This window comes from Esox lucius, chromosome 7 (assembly GCF_011004845.1).
Source record: "Esox lucius isolate fEsoLuc1 chromosome 7, fEsoLuc1.pri, whole genome shotgun sequence".
NCBI lineage: Eukaryota > Metazoa > Chordata > Actinopteri > Esociformes > Esocidae > Esox > Esox lucius.
In genome coordinates this window covers 19,864,572-19,888,271 of record NC_047575.1, presented here as the reverse complement: position 1 = coordinate 19,888,271, position 23,700 = coordinate 19,864,572, and the positions used below count along the sequence as shown (strand labels likewise).

Sequence of the window (23,700 nt, the reverse complement as noted above, 5' to 3'; positions counted from 1 at the left end):
GCTTCTCTGTTGGGCTCGTCAGTCAAGGGCACACTAGGTTAGAGAACAGGCAGATCAGAACTGGAAAGGGGGTGGAAATGCAGGAAAACTGTGTGTGTGAGTGTGTGCAAGTGTTCATAATGCATATGAATGTTTATGCACAACAACAACAAAAATTTCGTCAGGGGAAATTAAAAGATACTTTCACTTCCACTTTCCACTTAAACAGTGACACTTCTTAACTCCTTTACATTTACTGGATTGGTTGAACAGTGCAGGAGAGAACCTTAAAGAAATGTTTCTCTCTCGTCAAGACCATTATGTCAGGGTTCTAAAAATAAAATGCAAGTGCACATGATTATTTCTCTATGTGTGTGTGTGTGTGTGTGTGTGTGTGTGTGTGTGTCTGTGTGTGAAAAAAGGATACTGTAATTATGTGGGTTAGACTGCTGAGCTTGGGGCTTGTTGTCAAACAGCACAGAAAGGTGGGCTTCCCTGTCAAAATCACACTGCTTTCAAGTCAGCCTGAAACCCACTAGAAATCCACAGACCTGTGGTAGGATAGCTGGCAGGACCTGGGAGGGCTGTGTGATGGAGGGAAGAGGGAGAACAATACGGACTGGCAGAGGACTGGGGAAAGATATAGTGGCCAATAAGAGAGACCGGGATATTCTAACACATAGCTTATAACATAACATTTGAAATGCCTTTGTTCTCTTATTACACTTGTGTATAATGTTTACTTAAAATGGCATATATTACTTTAAATACATTTTATTTTTGTGGTAACTTTCGTTGTTATTCTATATTTCTATTACGTGACAGTGAGAGAAGTGTTTTATTTGTGTAGCATCGGTGTAGGGTGTGGGTCTGAACCAGTGTGTGTGTTTTTCAGTCAGTAGCAGCCTCATTTCCTCACATGCAAATGAAGGCAGCAGCACAGTGCTAACGAGGCCCATGTCTCTGCCTCCTCCTCCTCCTCACTGGGACATTATTTATTGATGTTCTGCGTCTTTCCCCTCCCTCCCTCCCGTTCTCGCACTTTCTTCCCTCTCCCCTTGTTGCTAGGGGCTGCTTGCCATCCTGCGGGTGCCTCTGTGACGATGTTTGGGGTGCAGTCGTTCGCCCCCCTGCCCCACCCCCCCCTTTTTGGGTAGGCAAACAGATGGGGAAGCACAGACGCACACAAACACGCGCACATCATACTAGTGGGTCAAAGTTCAATTATCTTGGCTAATTAATTGGAGTGACCAGGTCCAACCGACATGTTTAAACAGAATGGGGTGATGTGATGTTCCTCTCCAAGGCACATCCTCTCTTGGAGAGGATTTTATACATCACTATCTTTTTGTCTGTCTGTATGTCTGCCTGTCTGTGTGCCTGTCTGTCTTCCCTGGTTTTTCCTATTCAACAGAGTAAGGGAATAGGAGGGAAGAGTGTGAGGGAAGGTGAGAGAGAGGGAAAGAACAATGGATCAAAGACAGGGGACTGTCAGTGAGAGAAGAAATGGAGAGGGGGTAGAGATACAGGGAGAGAGAAATAGAAAGTTAGAAAGGGAGAGAGATGGATAAAGAGAGAGTATAAACTGAGAGGATGCAGCTGACATTTCTGCAGTGCTGGAATATGATGGTATAAATAAAATCAGGACCATGGACAGGGAAGCAGAAACAGAGTCCAGCTTGACTATTATAATGTAGAATGAATCAACCTTGTGAATTAGTACCATGGACAGCAATCCCACTGCAATAAGGAACCAGTGACTGCCTGGCCTAGTTAATAAACTACAGGTGACTGTCTGGCCTCAATCCTGACTGCCAGGCCTAGTTAATAAACTACAGGTGACTGTCTGGCCTCAATCCTGACTGCCAGGCCTAGTTAATAAACTACAGGTGACTGTCTGGCCTCAATCCTGACTGCCAGGCCTAGTTAATAAACTACAGGTGACTGTCTGGCCTCAATCCTGACTGCCAGGCCTAGTTAATAAACTACAGGTGACTGTCTGGCCTCAATCCTGACTGCCAGGCCTAGTTAATAAACTACAGGTGACTGTCTGGCCTCAATCCTGACTGCCAGGCCTAGTTAATAAACTACAGGTGACTGTCTGGCCTCAATCCTGACTGCCAGGCCTAGTTAATATACTACAGGTGACTGTCTGGCCTCAATCCTGACTGCCTGGCCTAGTTAATATACTACAGGTGACTGTCTGGCCTCAATCCTGACTGCCTGGCCTAGTTAATAAACTACAGGTGACTGTCTGGCCTCAATCCTGACTGCCTGGCCTAGTTAATATACTACAGGTGACTGTCTGGCCTCAATCCTGACTGCCTGGCCTAGTTAATATACTACAGGTGACTGTCTGGCCTCAATCCTGACTGCCTGGCCTAGTTAATATACTACAGGTGACTGTCTGGCCTCAATCCTGACTGCCAGGCCTAGTTAATAAACTACAGGTGACTGTCTGGCCTCAATCCTGACTGCCAGGCCTAGTTAATAAACTACAGGTGACTGTCTGGCCTCAATCCTGACTGCCAGGCCTAGTTAATAAACTACAGGTGACTGTCTGGCCTAGTTAATATACTACAGGTGACTGTCTGGCCTCAATCCTGACTGCCAGGCCTAGTTAATATACTACAGGTGACTGTCTGGCCTCAATCCTGACTGCCTGGCCTAGTTAATAAACTACAGGTGACTGTCTGGCCTCAATCCTGACTGCCAGGCCTAGTTAATAAACTACAGGTGACTGTCTGGCCTCAATCCTGACTGCCAGGCCTAGTTAATAAACTACAGGTGACTGTCTGGCCTCAATCCTGACTGCCAGGCCTAGTTAATATACTACAGGTGACTGTCTGGCCTCAATCCTGACTGCCAGGCCTAGTTAATAAACTACAGGTGACTGTCTGGCCTCAATCCTGACTGCCAGGCCTAGTTAATAAACTACAGGTGACTGTCTGGCCTCAATCCTGACTGCCAGGCCTAGTTAATATACTACAGGTGACTGTCTGGCCTCAATCCTGACTGCCTGGCCTAGTTAATAAACTACAGGTGACTGTCTGGCCTCAATCCTGACTGCCAGGCCTAGTTAATATACTACAGGTGACTGTCTGGCCTCAATCCTGACTGCCAGGCCTAGTTAATAAACTACAGGTGACTGTCTGGCCTCAATCCTGACTGCCAGGCCTAGTTAATAAACTACAGGTGACTGTCTGGCCTCAATCCTGACTGCCAGGCCTAGTTAATAAACTACAGGTGACTGTCTGGCCTCAATCCTGACTGCCAGGCCTAGTTAATAAACTACAGGTGACTGCCAGGCCTAGTTAATAAACTACAGGTGACTGTCTGGCCTAGTTAATAAACTACAGGTGACTGTCTGGCCTAGTTAATAAACTACAGGTGACTGTCTGGCCTCAATCCTGACTGGGTGACTGGGAAGACAACAGCAGAGCGGAGTCAGTCAAGGCAGGACGCAGTAACAGCTCATTCTCTTGTACTGTTAACACTTCCACAAGACCAGACTAACCCATGAAGGATTATAAACAGAGCTGCTGCATCTGAATTCACAACTCTCCTCCTGTCTTTGTCTTCCCCTTCTCTCTTCTTCCTCCTGCGTGCATTAACTGACTGAAGTAGTAGCAGGTGTCAGCCAATTAAATATATAGACTTCCCTGGCCGCTATTCTCCCCACACCATTTATCTATGGTGCCCTCTTCACTCCACTCAATTCACATTCAAAGCAGGCTTTATTGGCACCACTGACGTGTTCCTACTGATTCTGCCCTGTTAGTCCGCCCCTTTCCATCTAGCTCACAAAAGGCGCTTTGTTAACATGACCAAACAGTTCAGCAATGTCAGAGTTAACACAGAAACCTTCACTGTTGGTCATGTCTACTCGATGAACGAGGAATCCACTCCCCACACACCATGGTAAGGACTGGGGGTTGGAAATTGAAAGAGAGAGACACACAAGGTTTGTCATATTTTCATTAAAAAGCCACGCTTCACCGTCCCGTTGTAACTGCTCTCCTCTCCACAACTAATCCTAACTGCTTACCTCATCTCTCAATCATCTCTTCTCCTCCCCTCTCTTCTTCCCCATTCTTCTCCTCTCTTCTCCTCTCTTCAACTTTCTTCTCTTATCTTGTCCTCTAACCTGCTCTGTTTGTTCATGAGACTATGACCTCCATACAAATCCCTTAGTCTTGTTTCTATAACCCTACTAATGTTGACAATGAGGACAGTTGAGGGGGTAAAAAAAAAGGGCAGAGGGACAGACAGATATAGACAGAGGGACAGACAGACAGACAGCGGCAGAGAGACAGACAGACGAAGGCAGAGGGACAGACAGACAAAGGCAGAGAGACAGACAGATGAAGGCAGAGGGACAGACAGACAGACAGACAGAGGCAGAGAGACAGACAGACAGAGGCAGAGAGACAGACAGACGAAGGGCAGAGGGACAGACAGACAGAGGCAGAGAGACAGACAGATGAAGGCAGAGGGACAGACAGATGGGCACAGTCCAGTTCTTTCCACTACAATGGAAGTGCGTCTCTTCTGCTCCATTGGCTGCTCTGTCCCAATTTACCCAGTGTACTGGGGGAGGGGACAGTGACCCCACACAAAACTAAACATTACACAAAAACATAGAATCTGCCATTTAAATGAAACTTTGCCCTCAAAAATCAGACAAATGCCTTTAATACAATGCCATTACTCAATACCCACTGCATTCAGGTGAGAGGAGTTGAAAACACTGTTATAAAAAGGTATTTATGAACCAATCACCATAATCTGTTCTAGAATTCCTTCTGTAAATTTCACACTTTATATGACACTGTAGACTGTAAATTATGTCTTAAGAGAACGTTGTGTACAGAAAATACACATACCATAATTGTTCATATTGGTGGGGGGTTTTGCACTGTAATTTTCCTAAAAATATTGCCCAACACGAGAAGAGGTCAAAATGTTTTACACGGGTTAAAGTAAGTTTATATTTAGTAACCTATTTTATTTTCCATACAATTGATGCAACAAAGAAATGTCTCAGGTTTGTCTGTAGTCCCACTAAGCTCATCGTTATACCATAGAAAAGAACATGGTCTAGGACAGTGTCACAAATCTGATTAGAAATCATTGTTCTTCCTCATCCACATCCTCTTTTTCTTGCTCTTCCTCTACCTCTCTGTCAGGTGTTGTTATCCACTGTTCCAAAACACAGGTGAGTTTACCTGTTGCCCTTTTTATTCATGCCAACATCCTGACTGATTGCTGACTAATTATGCTTGTTAGCGTTTACACCTCGACAACTGTTTTTGGAGAGTGTTAGAATTGTGTGATGATTTGGGTTTTGTTATTGAATAGCAGAGTTTTACAAAGATTACATAGCAGAGTTTAGCAGAGATTTGTGAAAACAGGTGAATAGTGCTTATGGGTTGGGGGAAATGGTTTTCTTTCTGGAATTTAGCAATATGGTTTGGTGTATATAGTTCATTGTTTTAGTGAAAAAAATGGTGTAATAGGGATTCCCAACTTCATTGGCTGATCCATCCCGTGACCCTGTCAACCAAGGGGAAGAAGGAAATGGAGCAATACAAAATGGAGCTTGCTATAATCACGTCTCTGATTCACCTGCTCAAAGATGCTATAATGAGAACCTGATAGGGGTGTTTTCTCTATCTCTGTGGATGTGGAGGATTAGCCCTGGTAACCCATGGATATGGTGAATCCATATGCATCACAGGAAGAGAGGGGAAGAAAAAGGCTCCATAATTCATGAGGCGTGGTGACATCCAGGGTGGTAGGACTAATGTGAGTCCCTGGAGAGAAACTGTAAACCTCAATGTGTTCATAGAACTAAAAAAGGTTAGGCCATCACTTGTCTTAATATTTAAGTTCATAAAAGTTTGCAGAACATACAGGTTTTGGGCTAGTTAAACATATACATTTTTATTGCATACTCCTTTATTATTGAGAAAGTGCGGACAAATATTTTCAGTTGATACAACTCAAACGGGTCCATATGCTTAAAGGAATTGTGTAACATACTAAGCCACACCTGCAATATAATTTCCAAGTATCCCAGGATTTTCATTCTTTTTCAGGGGGCTCACACTGACCAGTTTGTAATATTGGGGTATCATGACTCCCCATCCCCCCTAAATCTACACCCCTGTCCAGAGTTATCACCCATCACTTGTTAATGAAAGATATGGTTATTATATTAATTTCATTTTCAATAATTTTAAGTCCTAGACAATTGTTAAAATGTTCAATTCTTAATACAGTACTTCAAATAGTCTTATGCAGAATTCATGCTTTGGATAGTACAGTGGCCTCAGTGTGTTTGCTGTACTTTTTGAACATTCCCTCGCTTTCAAAACAGAAATCACTGCCTCTGCAGAGATCTCTGGAAGTCCTGGGAACTTTAATTTTGCAACGCCACCCGCAAGCCACTGGCCTGCTTAGGAACGGATGAATCATATTGGAATCCTGCATAAGGTTTGACAAGAAGATTACTGTACATACATGTGTTTGATGTTTGTGTAGCTGAAATGAATTCATCAGTCAATGTGCACACTGAAAAGGATAATAAAACAATTCTAAATGATCAATCTGAAGCAGAGCATACTGGGATAATTTTCATTTAAAACTGAGGCGTTGCAGTCCTCTACTCACCTCGCCACCAACAAGTTAAGCCTTGTCAGTCAAGGAGGTTCAGGACAATGGAGAGAGTGTTCCGGGAGAGTTTCCCGGGAGAGTGTTCCGGGAGAGTGTGCAGGGAGAGTGTGCCGGGAGAGTGTTCCGGGAGAATGTGCCGGGAGAATGTGCTGGGAGAGTGTGCCGGGAGAGTGTGCCGGGAAAGTGTGCTGGGAGAGTGTGCCGGGAGAGTGTGCCAGGAAAGTGTGCTGGGAGAGTGTGCCGGGAGAGTGCACAAACACACACACATCTGTCTCTCTCCAATGTATACCCAAATATGAGAAACAGCAGTTGACAGACTCTGACAGGGAAAGTGCCTGTGAATACATGGTCAACAGTAGTAAACACATCCTGCAGTCAGAGGACAGCCCCTCCTCCTTGTTTACGAAGAGAAGGAGAGATGGACACACGGTGTGTGTCAGTGTGTGTGTGTCAGTGTGTGTTGTACTCCGCCCATGTTGTAACCCATGGCCTGGGGCAGTGGGCTACATTAGCTGCACTCAGTGAGTTGACTGGTCCCTCTCTATCAGAGGACTGGTGGCAGAGGAGTGTCACCATACAGCCATGAGGGACAGCTCTCTGTACATCGCTGCCTCTCTTTACCTCTCTTCACCTCTCTTCACCTCTCTCTTTCTCCCTCTCTATCTCTTTCTAAGTCTCTCTTTCTTCTTGTCTTCATTTGTTTTTCCTACCTGTATCTCAATGTGTCCCACACAAAAACACACACATACAGTGCGCACGAAATACACGGGCAACATATACAGTATGCACACAGAAACAAAAAAACATACAGACACTCACACACAAATACACTCACACACGCAGTTCACTCAACAGGGAACAACGCTACAAACTATGTAACAACAGTGTTGAGTAGACTGTAAATTACGGTGTTGAGTAGACAACTGAACAGGATGCATTAATAACAGTGTTGAGTATACTGTTGAGTAGACAACGCTACAGACTGTGTTAACATGTGTTGTGTAGACTGTGTTAATAATGGTTGAGGAATCAGTACTACAGACTGTGTTAATAAGGTTTGAGTAGTCTGTACTACAGACTGTGTTAATAAGTGTTGAGTAGACTGTGTTAATAAGTGTTGAGTAGTCAGTACTACCGACTGTGTTAATAAGTGTTGAGTATACTGTGTTGATAAGTGTTGAGTACACAGTACTAAAGACTGTGTTAATAAGTGTTGAGTAGACTGTGTTAATAAGTGTTGAGTATACTGTGTTGATAAGTGTTGAGTACACAGTACTAAAGACTGTGTTAATAAGTGTTGTGAATACACTGAGAGGCACTCCCCTTTTTTCAGCCTTAATTATTGACTTGTCTGTGGTTCGGGGTTAACGTGAACCCACACACACACCTCAGAAACCTTCAATTATTCACACACACAGACACACATGCATTCACGCACACACACTTTACAAACCACAGGCAAACAACCAAATACACACACAAACCACAAATCAATATAGTGTTCACACCGACCCATAACTACACACACACATACACACACACACACACGCTACGTCACTTTCTGTCCCTTCCCCTCGCCCTGTGTGATCTGTCATCTAAGTGTCCTCTGTCCTCATCTCGCAGTGCCCTCCCCCACTCACATCAATCAGATAGCTGCCATGTTGACATGGTCTCGGTGGCTTTCAACAGCTAATAGACTGCCTGGACAGGGAAATCAATCCTCCTGATTGACTGGTCTTGTAGGAACATGGCACTTGGCTGACCACCAGTGATCTAGATTGATCTTCAATGATGTCTGTGATGATCCCTGGTCAACGGGGTCTATGGTCATGCCTCGTTTCACCAGGACCCTGTCTTGTTTTCACCAGGATCCTGTCTTGTTTTCACCAGGATCCTGTCTTGTTTTCACCAGGATCCTGTCTTGTTTTCACTAGGGTCCTGTCTTGTTTTCACCAGGGTCCTGTCTTGTTTTCACCAGGGCCCTGTCTTGTTTTCACCAGGGTCCTGTCTTGTTTTCACCAGGGCCCTGTCTTGTTTTCACCAGGATCCTGTCTTGTTTTCACCAGGGTCCTGTTTTGTTTTCACCAGGGCCCTGTCTTGTGTTCACCAGGGCCCTGTCTTGTTTTCACTAGGGCCCTGTCTTGTTTTCACCAGGGTCCTGTCTTGTTTTAACCAGGGCCCTGTCGTTTTCACCAGGGCCCTGTCTTGTTTTCACCAAGGGCCCTTTCTTTTTTTCACCAGGGTCCTGTCTTCACCAGGGCCCTGTCTTGTTTTCACTGGTGTCCTTCCCTGTCTCATTGCAATATCAAATGGGATCTATTAAAACGAAATGTTCCACAGAGTATTTCTATTTTACATGTATTGTAGTAAGTGTGATGTTGTAAATGTGGACTATTTGTCTAGTCCCTGAACAAGAGTCACAAATCAGACAGGAGAGGATTAAATAAAAAAAAAGAAAAGGAGTAGAAGCGTGTTTAAGAAGTAGAGAAAGTGAGGAAAACAATGAGGGTCCTCCAAAATGATTTCTTAGCAGAGCCTTCTGTAATCTCCCCGGGTTAATCCCTCTTTAGCAATAACCAAAACAAAAGAGGTCAGGACCAGGGGAGAAAGAAGAAATTAACCAAATCCTATTCCTTCACCACTTGATTCCTAACCCTCAGAAACCCTACCACCAGAATTGTACATAGTAATTCTTTATCTCTCCTGGCTGGAGTCTGGACCTATAGACTCATGTCCTGTCCCTGTGTAGAGCACCAGGCCTGAAAACAACAGTGTTATAAATGGACTATTAGAGGTGGGAAGAGGTGCGCCTCTAGGTACAGTTTAGGATGTCTGCTGTAACACACTCACGCAGTGGTTCCTGTGTTAGCGGACGGCAGCCAGGGTTGGAGGCTAGGACAGTGGGCCAGCTATCTGTCAGAGTGATGTGCTTTCAGGGCCTCCACCATCTCTTCCTGTTACACTGACTGACAATGATACACCACTGGAGCAAACACATTACTAACAGCAGGAAGACCAACACTGGGAGAGGGAGACAAGGAGAGGGAGAGGGAGACAAGGAGAGGGAGAGGGAGACAAGGAGAGGGAGAGGGAGACAAGGAGAGGGAGAGGAAGACAGGGAGAGGGAGACAAGGAGAGGGAGACAAGGAGAGGGAGAGGGAGACAAGGAGAGGGAGACAAGGAGAGGGAGAGGGAGACAAGGAGAGGGAGACAAGGAGAGGGAGAGGAAGACAAGGAGAGGGAGAAGGAGACAAGGAGAGGGAGACAAGGTGAGGGAGAGGGAGACAAGGAGAGGGAGACAAGGAGAGGAAGACAAGGAGAGGGAGATGGAGACAAGGAGAGGGAGAGGGAGACAAGGAGAGGAAGAGGGAGACAAGGAGAGGGAGACAAGGAGAGGGAGACAAGGAGAGGGAGAGGAAGACAAGGAGAGGGAGAGGGAGACAAGGAGAGGGAGACAAGGAGAGGAAGACAAGGAGAGGGAGAGGGAGACAAGGAGAGGAAGAGGGAGAGGGAGACAAGGAGAGGGAGAGGGAGACAGGGAGAGGGAGACAAGGAGAGGGAGAGGAAGACAAGGAGAGGAAGAGGGAGACAAGGAGAGGGAGAGTGGTCTGGGGACACTGAGAAAGCGAGAGACATAAAGGATGTGTGTGTGTGTGTGTGTGTGTGAATGTAGTGGGTAAATAGTCAATAATAGCTGACACTTGTCAGCCCTCTACTCTAAACACACAAAAGGCTGTGGTCGGGGCATTGTCTAACTCCGCCCCTGCTCTCCCTCTCCCTGGACCTCTCAAGCAGAGATAATTACCCTTATTGTGCCCCTCGCACGTGCACACACACACACACGCTTATTCACGCCAGATAGCACACCCGCCCACATGCATAGACTCTGTGTGATTGAGTAAAACATGGCTGCCAGTACCCCATCTGTTTCGGCCCCCCACCACATCCTCCTCCACTCTCACCTACCTTCCACACACACAGGGGAGAACATGTCATTCACCAGCCGTCTGACGGCTAGCCCACACAGCTCATGTAAAGATGTTCTGGAGGTTCAGTAATGTAGTTTGGGACATTCCAAAGTTATCGTGGTGTGTGTGATGTTGGCATGGTTGGTTGGCTGATTTGACCATTATCTCTGATGTTACCCCCCATGGCCCCGCCATGTGCTGTATGGATGGCAGCCTAGGAGGGGGACGAGGAAGAGGGGGAGAGGGAGGGGGATGAGGAAGAGGGGGAGAGGGAGGGGGACGAGGAAGAGGGGGAGAGGGAGGGGGAAGAGAGGGAGGGGCAAAGAGGGAAGGGTGATAGTGGTTGGTTGGGAAAAAAGAAAAAGGGTGGCATGTGGCCTGCTGCCTGTTGGTGACACTGGATGAGTTTTCATTCCACAGGCCCTCTGATGTCCAACATGCATTCTTGTCCCTCTGTTCTGAACTAGACCCACAACACAACTCCGCTCTGAACTAGAACCGCAACGAAGCTCAGCTTTGAAAAAGATCCACAACACAGTTCAGCTCTGAACTAGAACCACAACACAACACAGCTCAGCTCTGAACTAGAACCACAACACAACTCAGGTCTGAAATAGAACCACAACACATCTCACCTCTGAACTAGAATCACAACACAGTTCAGCTCTGAACTAGAACCACAACACAACTCAGCTCTGAGCTAGAACCCCAACACAGCTCAGCTCTGAAAAAGAACCACAACACAGTTCAGCTCTGTAATAGAACCACAACACAGCACAGCTCTGAACTAGAACCACAACACAACTCAGCTCTGAACTAGAACTGCAACACAGCTCAGCTCTGAAATAGAACTGCAACACCGCTCAGCTCTGAAATAGAACCACAACACAGTTCAGCTCTGAAATTGAACCACAACACAACTCTGCTCTTACCTAAAACCATAACATTCCTCACATCTGAACTAGAACCACAACACACTTCAGCTTTGAACAAGAACCACAACACTGCTCAGCTTGTAACTACAACCCCAACCCGACTCAGCATTAGAACCTCAAGAGAATTCAGCTTTGAATTAGAACCACAATAGAGTTCAACTTTGAACTAGAACCACAACACAACAACATTCTGACCTACAGTCTTCACACACTGCAGCTCTGAACACAGCATTAATGGTTCCTACATTAATGTTTAATTAGATCTTCATGTTCAGGTACTCTCAGCAACTTGACAAAAAAGTCTGAAAATGGCTTTATTGTGTTAGGTGTATGTGTATGTGTGAGGGGTGGTGGGGGGGGGGTGCCGCTGTGTGCGGACACGTGTTTAAGACAGAGAGATGAGGGGGGTTAAGTGGGTTACCACATTGTGGAAGTGATTGTGTGTGTGTCAGACCAATGTTTACACGATCCAGCGCAGTCTCAGACAAATGGAATCAGTCATGTATTCCGGCTTTGAGTGCACCTACACAGATTTCCAAAGAGACGGCCTGTCACACCAGGGCTCTGCTCTCTTTCTCCCCCTCTTCTTGGTTGGCCCTCTAAGCCAGTATTCCTCTGAATCTGGGGAACATGGTGAAGACATATGCCCTAGTGGGGCGCTAACTACTGCCAGTGAAAGAAGCTGCCGTGAGTGCGGGACTGAGAAGCTAACAGGGCAGGAGTGACCGTGTTAATGATAGTCGGAGGAGATACTGTATGAGTGTGAGAGGGCAGTGGGGCAGGTTAAGGGTAGCTGCCTCATGTCTTCTTAATTGTCTGCAGAACTGCAAAAGCCCCAGTGGGACCGGAGAGGGGGCGACCAGGCTGTCTCCCAGCAGGGTCCCAGGGGTGAGTCAGACTTGGGATCGATCTGTAATGTAGCCTGTAAGTGACCCAGAGCCTGTTCACATCAATTAGGCCAACCAGGCCAGAGGGCAGGGAAAACTGCATATCAGCACAACAGGACAGATCAGGTCCTCTACTTAGCTGGTCACCATTATATTATATATTCCACACAAGAAATTACCAAGAGACTGAAGAGATTGTACAACACTGTGTACTACTCCCTTCACTGAACAGTGCAACTGGTAAGTATAGAGAGAGGAGTGGGAGGCCCTGGTGCACAACTGAGCAAGAGGACCAATACATTAGACAGTCTAGTGAAAACCAGAAACCTCACAGGTCCTCAACTGGCAGCTTCATTAAATAGTACCCTCAAAACACCAGTCTCAACCTCAACAATGAAGAGGCCATTCCGGGATTCTGGCCATCCAGACAGAGTTGCAAAGAAAAAGACATATCTCAGACTGGACACTAAAAAGAAAAGATTAAGATGGGCTAAAGAACACAGACACTGAACCGAGGAAGATTGGGAAAAAGTGTTACGGATAGACAAACCTAAGTTGAAGGTATTTGGATCACAAAGAACATTTGTGAGACACAGACCAAAAGATCCTGGAGCATCTGTCAAGCATGATGGAGGCAATGCGATGGTCTGGGGATGCTTTGTACAGTGTAAGGATGTCTATCCCTCTATTTTGCACCGCCATGCCATACCCTATGGATGGCATTTGATTGGAGCCAATTTCCTTCTACAACAGGACAAGGACCCAAAGCGCAGCTCCAAACTATGTAGGAACTATTTAGGGATGAAGCAGTCAGCAGGTATTCTGTCTATAATGGAGTGGTCAGCACAGTCATTGGATCTCAACCCTATTGAGCTGTGGTGGGAGCATCTTGACCTTATGATGCAAGAGTCATTGTAACTTGTGGGAGGTGCTTCTGGAAGCATGGGGTGAAATCTCTTTAGATAACCTCAATATATTGACGACTAGAATGCCAAAGGTCTGCAAGGCAGTAATTGTTTTAAATGGAAGATACTCTAAGAAAAGAAAAGTTTGAAGGACACAACTATAATTAAAATAAAAATCATTCTTCCTAACCCTTTCACTGACTATATTCCCTATTCATTTTGCTAAATTTCCTATTGAAACAAATGTATATTATCATGGGAAAGAAGGACATTTCTAAGTGACACAAAACTTTTGAACGGTAGTGTTAATATGAAACACGTATTACAATTTCTGGGTGGTTCTGTAACTCCAGATGTTGGTGAAAGCTATGCGGTGGACAACAGTCCAGTCAGTCGGCCCGTTCTGCGGTGGACAACAGTCCAGTCAGTCGGCCCGTTCTGCGGTGGACAACAGTCCGGTCAGTCGGCCTGTTCTGCGGTGGACAACAGTCCGGTCAGTCGGCCCGTTGTTCTGCGGTGGACAACAGTCCAGTCAGTCGGCCCGTTGTTCTGCGGTGGACAACAGTCCAGTCAGTCGGCCCGTTGTTCTGCGGTGGACAACAGTCCAGTCAGTCGGCCCGTTGTTCTGCGGTGGACAACAGTCCAGTCAGTCGGCCCGTTGTTCTGCGGTGGACAACAGTCCAGTCAGTCGGCCCGTTCTGCGGTAGACAACTGTCTGGTCAATTGGCCCGTTGTTCTGCAGCGAGGAGTGGTGCTGCAGGGGAGTAGGAAGATAATGTGTGGGCTAGGTGTGCCAGGTGTGCCAGGTGTGCCAGGTGGGCTTGGTGTGGTAGGTGGTCTAGGTGTGCCAGGTGGGCTAGGTGTGGTAGGTGGTCTAGGTGTGCCAGGTGGGCTAGGTGTGGTAGGTGGTCTAGGTGTGCCAGGTGGGCTAGGTGTGATAGGTGTGCTTGGTGTGCCAGGTGGGCTTGGTGTGGTAAGTGGTCTAGGTGTGCCAGGTGGGCTAGGTGTGGTAGGTTGGCTAGGTGTGCCAGGTGGGCTTGGTGTGGTAGGTTGGCTAGGTGTGCCAGGTGGGCTAGGTGTGCCAGGTGGTCTAGGTGTGGTAGGTGGGCAAGGTGTGCCAGGTGGGCTAAGTGGGCTAGGTGTGCCAGGTGTGCTAGGTGTGGTAGGTTGGCTAGGTGTGCCAGGTGGGCTAGGTGTGGTAGGTGGGCTAGGTGTGCCAGGTGGGCTAAGTGTGGTAGGTGGGCTAGGTGTGCCAGGTGGGCTAGGTGTGGTAGGTGGGCTAGGTGTGCCAGGTGGGCTAGGTGTGGTAGGTGGGCTGGGTGTGCCAGGTGGGCTTGGTGGGCTAGGTGTGCCAGGTGGGCTAAGTGGGCTAGGTGTGCCAGGTGTGCCAGGTGGGCTAGGTGTGGTAGGTGGGCTTGGTGGTCTAGGTGTGCCAGGTGGGCTAGGTGTGGTAGGTGGGCTTGGTGGTCTAGGTGTGCCAGGTGGGCAAGGTGGAGGCACCGAGCCGGGCATCTTCTCTGAGCCATCATGTGGTCATAGCCATCTGCTGGGGCCGCCTCTATTCATCAGACATACTCATTAGGTTTCTGTGGGGACAGAATCTGCATGCAAAGATCTCTCTGTCTCTCTTTATTCTCAAACACACCTCCCTCTCTCTCCTTTTCTGTCTGTCTCACTTTTCTCCTCTTCCTCACCAACATCTCACTTGTCTGGGTTTTACAGGCTGCCGTGTGTCATGTGGAGTTGGAGACATGGGCAGGGAGCGGTTGGCATGAGACTGGGGGAGGGATGTGGGGGGGCGGGGTAAATAGGTCAGTCCCACTCCCTCCCCAAACCCCCGCTGTCCTGGTCGGACAGGAAAGTGGGCCAGGCGACAAACGCAAACACACAAACACACAGTATCTCTCTGGTTTGGTCAATGTTATAAACTGAGCTCCAGATGGAATCTGTCTGTAGAATAATGAGCTGTGTTTAGGGCTGTGTTCAGGGCTGTGTTATGTTATGTCATCAGCGAGCAACTCATTCCCAGGACACGCCCATACATGACTTATCCACTGTATAGTGGTTAAATAACTGGTTGATTGAAGAAGCTGAAATCCATTAGGTGTAAATAGCATTATATTATATGTATTTATAATAATAATTCAGCTCCCCATCTGCCTTCAGCAACTGTTCCTCTGCTCCTCCCCTCTACTCTCACCTGTCTCACCCCTCCTTTAATGATCTCCCTCATCAAATCCCTTTAATTCCCCACACTTCTAAACCCACCATCGCTCTATAAGTTCATCAGAAAGTCACAGGGAGTAAAAATAAAGAGAGACATAGACAAAACTGGTCATATAGGACAGACAAAATCCAGTTGATTTCTTGATTGGGAATTGAAGAATTTCAGTCGCTTAAAGAGTCCTGTGTTCACAGTGGCATATTGAACAAAATGATGAAACATAATTCTGGAAAATTCCTATTTTGTTTCAATCTAACATTGATTGTAGGCTTTTTCCCTGCAATTTGAAATAAAGGACACATAAACCCAGTCTTTAAGGGCTTATTTACACTACAATAAATGTTCCCGAGACATATCAAAGAAAACACCACATAACAGAGACATATATGTGAATGGCAACCTGGTTGCGGTACTTCACAGTATTTTAAATTCTGGATTTCAAGACATCCATATTGAAAACCATGTCCTGAACAAATGACAAATTGATTTGGGGGATTTTTACCAAATTATCACACATCAGAACATACACTGCAAGACAATTAAGGGAACACGCAATCATCTCAGAATAACACTGAGTCATTTAAACTTCAGGCATATCAGATGGTCCAGTTAGGAAGCACAAGTGACTGTGAATCAATGTCACCTGTTTAGGTGCAAACGAAAGTTACAGCAGGTGAACAGGAGAGGCAACAGCAAGACAACCCCCAAAAGGGAATGGTTTTGCAGGTGGTGGCCACAGAAAATAGCTCTCTCCTTATCCATCGTGACTGATTCTTCTCTAGTTTTGCGGTTTGCTAGTGTCAATGTCACTACTGGTAGCATGAAGCGGTACCTGCAGCCCATTCAGGTTGCACAGGCAGTCCAACTACTCCAGGATAGCACATCCATACGTGCCGTTGCAAGAAGGTTTGCTGTGTGTCCCCGTACAGTCTCAAGAGCATGGAAGAGATACCAAGAGATAGGCCATTACACAAGGAGAGCTGAACAGGGTCATAGAAGGGCATCAACCCAGCATCAGGACCGGTATCTGCTCCTTTGTGCAAGGCAGAACACTACCAGAGCGCCAACAAATTAAATCCAGTGGGCTACTGGTGGGCATGTTTCTGACCAAATTGTAAGAAACAGACTCCATGAGGGTGGCATGAGTGCCCGACATCCTCTAGTGGGACCTGTGCTCACAGCCCAGCACCGTGTAACCCGACTGGCATTCGTCAGTCAACACAATAATTGGCAGGTCCACCATTGGTGCCCTGTTCTCTTCACAGATGAGAACATGTTCACACTGAACAGGTGTGACAGACGTGAAAGAGTCTGGAGACACCGTGGTGAACGTTATGCTGCCTGCAACATCATCCAGCATGACCGGTTTGGTGGAGGGTCAGTGATGGTCTGGGGAGACATATCCTTGGAGGGTCGCATAGACCTCCACGTGTTACTTTGACTGCTGTTAGGTACCGGGATGAAATCCTCAGACCTATCGTCAGACCTTATGGTGGTGCAGTGGGCCCTGGGTTCCTTCTGGTGCAGGACAATGCCCAGCCTCATGTGGCCAGAGTGTGTAGGCAGTTCCTGGATGATGAAGGCATTGATGCCCTTGACTGCCCATTACGTTCCCCAGACCTGAATCCAATTGAGAACCTTTGGGACGTTATGTATTGGTGCATCCGACGCTGCCAAGTAGCACCACAGACTGTCAAGGAGCTTAGTGATGCCTTGATCCAGGGCAGGAGGAGATCCCCCAGGACACCATGCACTGTCTAATCAGGATCATATCCAGATGTTATTGGGAGTGCATACAGGCATGTGGGGGCCATACACACTACTGAGTCACATTATGAGTTGCCGTGACGAAGTTCATGCAAGTTGGAACAGCCTGTGATTTCAGTTGTTTACTTAGATTATTTGGAGTGAGTTTGAATCCAGCCCTCAATCGATTGGTGATTTTGGTTTCCATTGACTCTTACGTAATTGACTATTGATGTAATTGACTGTCACGTCATATTGTTTTCAATGAATTACACAATGTACAGTACATTTTAATCTTTAATATATTTCCTTAATTGAAACCTGATGTGTGATTTAATCGTTCCCCCTAATTGTTTGTGCTGTGTATTTACACCATAAAATCCCATTTTGACACCCATGTAAACAAAAATAAAACCAAAATATTATTTTGATTTTGAAAAATTGCTTGAACCATTTGGCATGAAGTTTTCATGTATAAATTACAGTAATTGAAAGCGAGGACATAAAAAAGGAGAACATAAAATCCATTAAATGTGAAGTACAAATTGATCACAAACAAACCAACATTACAACATTCCACAGGCCACAATCAACAACCTGATCAACTATGCGAAGGAGATGTGTTGCAATGCGTGAGGGAAATGGTGGTCACATCAGATACTCACTGGTTTTCAGACCCTCCCGGACCCCACCGGACCCCCCCAATACAGTGAACTGCACATTTTAGAGTGGCCTTTTATTGTGGCCAGCCTAAGGCGCACCTGTGCAATAATCATGCTGTCTAATCAGCATCTTGATATGCCACACCTGTGAGGTAGATGGATTATCTCGGTAAAGGAGAAGTGCTCACTAACAAAGATTTGTGAACAATATTAGAGAGAAATAGGCCTTTTGTGTATGTAGACAAAGTCTTAGAGCTTTGAGTTCAGCTCATGATAAATGGGGGCAAAAACAAATGTGTTGCATTTATAATTTTGTTCAGTTTTTATAAAAAGTGCCATCACATTTTGTAACCATGAAAAAACAAGCAAAAACAAGCAGTCCTACCACTACAAAACCCTGAAATACCAATAAATGTATGTAGAGAAAGAGTCACGCTATCCAGTGAGTGAGGCTAGTACACAAACCACAACCAACAAAGATAATCTGGTCCAAACAGTCCAAAAGAAGTATTTGGAAAATGTTACAAAAACCCAAATTAGACTGGTATTTGACTCTAATTGAAAGTAATACACAGTGGTGAATTATCTGACAATTGTGATTTACAGAAAACTTTGTAAGAACTGACAGCGTACAAACTCAGCGAATACAAACTGGCCATAGAGACTGGTCCCCACAGGTAAACTTGGTTGCCCAGTGTGGACAGGCTTTGCTTAGTCTGTCCCAGGCAGAGATTGAGATCGAGTTGCATTTCCTATTAGACTGGGACAAATACCAAAACCTAAAAGAAGCCTTCTTTCCTAAAATGATCAGTCACTACAATTAAACCATAAAAGAGGAAGAAAAAAATCTGTATTGGATGAAAAAACGAAATGTATTCTTGGCAGCCAAATATGTGGCCAACTGTGACAATGCAATGTTACAGTTTGTTTGGTTTCTCATGTCCTGCCTTGAGGCTTTTCAACAATTTCAACACTACAGTAACATCCTACTAATTTTGCATTGTCTGGATTTACTATACTTCTATTTTCATTACTATAGTTGCTGTTGCAGCTGTTAATGGTGGAAATGTGTTAATGTTATTCTCATTATCATTGCCTATTAAGGATATTGCCTGTCTGCCATTGGAATCAATTCTGATTCCATGTACACTCAGATATTAATCTAACCTTCCATGTCAATAAAATCTATGAGATTGAATTGAGCGAGAGGTAGAAGAGAATAAAGAAAAGGTGAGAAAGCAGAGAGAGAGAGAAAAGGTAGGCTTGTTGCTAGATTGCATTAATTATTTATAAAGGAGCCTTATTAGAATATTAATGCTAAAAGCAATCAGGCAGCCGTATGTTAAAATGACTGAGATGAAAAGAGAGGAGGAGAGAAAGGGGGAAAAGACAGAGAAAGAAAATAGGGACATTTTGGGCTATTCTTTGACTTGTAGCGGAATTATTACTTTCAAATACATTGATAAAGGAATACCTATTTAAAGATCCATGCTAGCATACATTACAGCATCCAACTCCACCTATGCACTATGTCCAGAACCATCATGCTTTATTACTCTAATTGAATATGTTACCTGGTTTATAATAGCAATAAGGCACCTTAGGGGTTAGTGGTATACTGACACTATACCAGGCCTAAGTACAGCATGCAGGCCTTAGAACCACCCTTAGCTATGCATTTTAGCAATACACCACCATTCCTTATTGCTTAATTAAACCGTGATAAACCAAATTAATTTAAAAAAATCTGATTCAAATATTTTTACAATAATTGGTTCTGGAGTTTGAAACTTTATTTATATTCAATAATAAGTACAGAAAATACAACACGTAGACAATTACATCTGCTTTAGGTCCATCGTACACACACACACACACACGCACGCACACACATGCACACACACACACACACACACACACACACACAAACATACACCCACACTCTACTGAGAGATGCCTGTCATTGTTTACAATGACCATCCAATTATTGGGCTGTGCTCAGATAGCCAGATAGACAGAGAGCTTACACACACAAAATCAATTTCAATTTCCCTGTCTTCATTAGGACCATCTGAACAGTCTTTGTGCTCTGACCTGTCTATGGAAGAGGGTAGAGAAAGAGAAGAGAGAGAGAGAGGCAGGTGAAATGCCTGGCATGCCAGCAGGTCACGGTGTGGACAGACCATGCCGGCGAGAGGTTCTGATGTAAAGAGGCGAGCACAAACAGAGGTGCCTCTGTTTGCGTTTGTGTGGGTGGAAGTGTGTATGCGTGGGTGTTTGCGTGTGTCGCGAGAGATTGAGATTGTATGCCGCTCGGGGCAGATTATGGATTTGTATGGCAGATGTGGGGTGTTTCAGAGCGATGTCATATTGCAGAGAGTGTATTGGTGTGCTGTTATTATTATTAGGTCACTGTCGTCTTTGGTGATTGGGGTTGTTGGGGTGATTGGGGTAGTCCTAGGTCAAGGTTAAACAAGGCTGTCCTGCAGTGCAGTGATATTCCATCTTGGTCCCACATTTCTGTCATCCTAGCCCAGGACTAACGCATCTGATTCAGTGAACACGTTGATGATTAGTTCATTCTGTGATTAGTTCATTCATCCTTTTTGCCAGTGTAAGCTGTTTTGCTTTCTGTGCTATGAACTGTATTTTCTGCTATGTACACTTTTTATTATATGCTATGTATTGTATTCTTTACTTTATGTTATCTTCTATATTGTATTCTGAGCTTTGTAAAGTATTATTTTCTGTATTTCCCTGCTCTGTGTACTGTGTATATATATAAATTGCTCATACATTGTATTACGTCAGGAATCACTCAGCAAAGATGGTCCTGCTACCCATCTGTCTTGTATGATGTAAAAAAAAAATAATTGAACGTTAATGCGTCTGATATTCAAACATGAAAACACCTATCTTCTAATTTGTGATATCACTGCCTTCCCACTGATTTTCTATGAACAGGCTGAATAGCTAGCTTTATTATTAAACAGAAAGTGATAGTGATTTGATCATTTGCTACTGAGAGGAAATGAAAGCAAAACTTGCTACGTTCTTCAAAAATGACATGCAAGTTCATTTGACAACGATGACCTGCTTAGCTGCTTGGGTATCCAACATTACCTATCTAGCTCTACTTTGCTGACCAGCTTGCTTGGCCAACCTCCAGTTGCAGACTAACTGCCCCAAAACGTAAGAAGGAACGTTATCAGAAATCAATGTGTAAATCAGGCCAGCACGTTTCTGTGTGGTGGCTACGTTATAACTTAGGTAAACTGGATTGGAGAGGGAACTAACCGTAATGTTTTGATGTTAGAGACAGGCAGAGCAGCTGCTTATTGAAAACAGAGGAATATTCATAATAACATAGAATAATCTTGATGTAAAATGATGCAACTTCCATACTAGAAACACTTTTGAAAGAGTAGTGTATTATAATGTTTATAACGGGGCTGTATAGGGGTTTTTGCTTTGCTGTTTAGAGTTAATAACTATGTTGTGTAGTGTTAAGAACTATGTTGTGTGGTGTTTATAACTTTGCTGTTTAGTTTTGACACAGGGTAAAGGATATTTGAAACATTTATCATCAAAATATCTAAGTGTTTGAGAGAATAAAAAGCAATGACTAGATTGAAATATGTTTCTATACTATTTTGGAACCTTTGATAAAACACATTATAATTTTTGGGAGAACCTCTGATGTATAGAACTGTTCGGTGTAGTATTCAAACTGTTCTGTGTAGTGTTGATAACTGTTCTGTGTAGTGTTTCTAACTGTGCATTGTAATGTTTATCAGTGTGCTGTGTAGTGTATAGAATTGTGCTGTGTAGTGTTTATAACTGTTATGTAGTGTTCATAACTGCACTGTGGCTGTGTACCATGCTGAATGAGTTCAGTTCACCATGTGATGCCTCTTCAACTGACCTATATATCCCTAATTACACTCAGTAGCAGCCCCAGCACAACAACAAACCATCATCACCACACAGAGACAAACTACAGGTAATCTCGCTATTGTGTAACATGCAATACACTATAGTACATGGCAAAATGTGAGTCAGTGCTGTTACATAAAAGATGGAAAAAAGTTTACATAAAATGCCATCAAGTCTGTCCTAACCAATGAGAGATGATAATGTCTCACACGTAGATACAGCATGTATTTGTACAGTATGTGTGAGAGTGTGTGTTTGTACATGTGTGGGCATGAGTGTGTGTATGTGTATGTGTGTGTGGGTTAAGCATGTCTATAGAACGCCATCTGCCAGGTCCTCAGGCTGTTCTTGCCCCACTACCCTCCTGCTCCTCTGTTCTCTCCTCTGTCTCTCCTCCTGCTCCTCTGTTCTCTCCTCTGTCTCTCCTCCTGCTCCTCTGTTCTCTCCTCTGTCTCTCCTCATGTTCCTCTGTTCTCTCCTCTGTTCTCTCCTCTGTTCTCTCCTCTGTCTCTCCTCATGTTCCTCTGTTCTCTCCTCTGTCTCTCCTCATGTTCCTCTGTTCTCTCCTCTGTTCTCTCCTCTGTCTCTCATCATTTTCCTCTGTTCTCTCCTCTGTTCTCTCCTCTGTCTTTCCTCATGTTCCTCTGTTCTCTCCTCTGTTCTCTCCTCTGTCTCTCCTCATGTTCCTCTGTTCTCTCCTCATGTTCCTCTGTTCTTTCCTCTGTCTCTCCTCTGTCTTTCCTCGTGTTCCTCTTCTGTTCTCTCCACAGTCTCTCCTCTGTCTTTCCTCGTGTTCCTCCTCTGTTCTCTCCTCTGTTCTCTCCTCAGTCTCTCCTCAATTTCTCCAATCCCTCTGTCTCTCCACTGTTCCCTCCAGAGTCTCTCCTCTGTTCTCTCATCTGTCTCTTCTTTGACTCCTTTGTCTCTCTCCTCAGTCTCTCCTCTTTATCTCAAGTTCGCTCATTTGCTTTAACATTCTCTATATATACAGTGGGGAAAACAAGTATTCTGCAGGTTTTCCCACTTACAAAGCATGTAGAAGTCTGTAATTTGGATTTTCATTTGCATTTTATTGCATGACATAAGTATTTGATACATCAGAAAAGCAGAACTTAATATTTAGTTAATATAGTTCTTGACCAGGTTTGCACACAATGCAGCAGGGATTTTGGCCCACTCCTCCATACAGACCTTATCCAGATTCTTCAGGTTTCGGTGCTGTTGCTGGGCAATACGGACTTTCAGCTCCCTCCAAAGATTTTCTCTTGGGTTCAGGTCTGGAGACTGGCTAGGCCACTCTAGGACCTTGAGATGCTTCTTTCGGAGCCACTCCTTAGTTGTCCTGGCTGTGTGTTTCGGGTCGTTGTCATGCTGGAAGACCCACGACCCATCTTCAATGCTCTTACTGAGGGAAGGAGGTTGTTGGCCAATATCTTATGATACATGGCCCCATCCATCCTCCCCTCAATATGGTGCAGTTGTCCTGTCCCCTTGGCAGAAAAGCATCCCCAAAGAATGATGTTTCCACCTCCATGCTTCACGGTTGGGATGGTGTTCTTGGGGTTGTACTCATCCTTCTTCTTCCTCCAAACACAGAGTTTTGACCAAAAAGCTCTATTTTTGTCTCATCAGACCACATGACCTTCTCCCATTCCTCCTCTGGATCATCCAGATAGTCATTGGCAAACTTCAGACAGGCCTGGACATGCGCTGGCTTGAGCAGGGGGACCTTGTGTGCACTGCAGGATTTTAATCCATGACGGCGTAGTGTGATACTAAT

The 23,700-nt window shown here is 45.1% G+C and overlaps 1 protein-coding gene across 7 annotated transcripts in view; it reads right to left on the bottom strand.

Moving 5' to 3' along the window:
- Positions 1–23,700, bottom strand: part of LOC105025996 (Down syndrome cell adhesion molecule-like protein 1 homolog) — a 76,396-nt gene that overhangs the window by 32,623 nt on the left and 20,073 nt on the right. Inside the window, exon 1 of one of the 7 annotated variants that reach the window (XM_034293338.1) lies at positions 9,508–9,673. The exons of the other annotated variants lie outside the window; for them this stretch is intronic. The gene's annotated coding sequence lies outside the window, so the exon portion shown is untranslated. Of the gene's footprint in view, positions 1–9,507; positions 9,674–23,700 lie in introns of those variants that run through there. 7 annotated transcript variants of the gene reach the window in all.